Here is a 1,357-nt window from a genome sequence, read left to right as displayed (position 1 = left end):
CTGCACAGGGGCAGGAACACCTGTGCCCCCCCTGTACCCTGCAGGCCAGCACGGGGGGGTGGCCAGGGCTGCCCCCAAACCCTGTGCTGGGAGTGTCACAAATGCATCAGGGCTGGCCCCTGGCATAGGGGGACATGATTGTGGCCTCAGGACTGGGAAGGTCAGAGCTTTGGGGTGCTGGGGGACCCCAAAGGGTTCTGTCCCAGCCTTTGGGGATGACCAGACAGGAAGAGCAATGCGGGGGGGCCTGGGCTGCCCTCGTGCAGCGAGGACTTGGGGTGCCACAGCCTGACCATTTCCTCCCCACCCCTGCACCCCCTCCTCCCCTGGTACCCCCACAAGAAGAACGAGCCAGGCACTAAATAAATTACAGATCAAACATATACATAAAAAAATTATTAACATTTAAAACATTTGCATTTTCAAAACAGATTAATAAATGTACACGTCCTCAAATTCTCAAATTACTGGAAGACAGGACACAAACCACAAGAAGTAAAACACTCTCAGCTAAAGCTACTGCAGAGTTCCTCCTTTGCCCCGTTGAGAGTAACTGTGCTAACCTAGGTGTCCCAGAATAGAGGTATTACACAATCTGTGTGCTCCACGATCTGAGAACAATGCCTGAGAACAATGAAGCACAGAGAAATGTGTTAAGGTACTGTGGCAGACACACCTCGGCACTTTTTCTGTTAATTTTTGTTAATCTGCCTGGGGGAGGAGAGTGTTTTTATCTAGTAACACAGGTATTTTAAACTGTACCCTCTTTTGGAACTGTCAAAAAACAGACAGCATGTAAGTCAACACGTGGGGACTTTTGTTTGGTAGTTGGTTGGTGTTTTCTCCTGTATGCCTCTGTCTCACCTTTTTGCCTATTTAGACTGCAAATTCCTCAGGTGGCAGGACACAGTACCACAGTTTACACAGTGACAAGCACAGTGGGATCCAGTTTTTACTGGGTCATGTGAATTGTCATGAAGCAACAAGACAATAAAAATAATAAAAATAACAGTAACTTACCACCCACCACTGTTGTAGAACCCTGCAGAAACCAAGGGCCAGATACTCTAAGAGGACAAACTGGCAGGAAGAAACCTGCACTGTGCTCCTCTACGTGACAGGTGATATCATTTGATTGCAGACACCTCTCCTCCTCCCAGTGTCCTCATTCTAAAGGTGTAGCATACTGAATGAGGGGCGGCATCGAGCCCGGGATCTCCATCTTCAGCGTGATCACCCGCTCGGCGCCTGCGGGAGGGTCGGGGTCAGCAGGCACCCACAAACTGACACTCCCAAAATAGCACCCTGAAACTGGCAACCCCAAACGGCACCCAAAAAACCCCAAAAGGGCACCCCC

Source organism: Corvus brachyrhynchos, unplaced genomic scaffold (assembly GCF_000691975.1).
Source record: "Corvus brachyrhynchos isolate BGI_N302 unplaced genomic scaffold, ASM69197v1 scaffold30, whole genome shotgun sequence".
NCBI lineage: Eukaryota > Metazoa > Chordata > Aves > Passeriformes > Corvidae > Corvus > Corvus brachyrhynchos.
The sequence above is the reverse complement of the archived record's forward strand: the minus strand, read 5'-3'. Positions refer to the sequence as shown.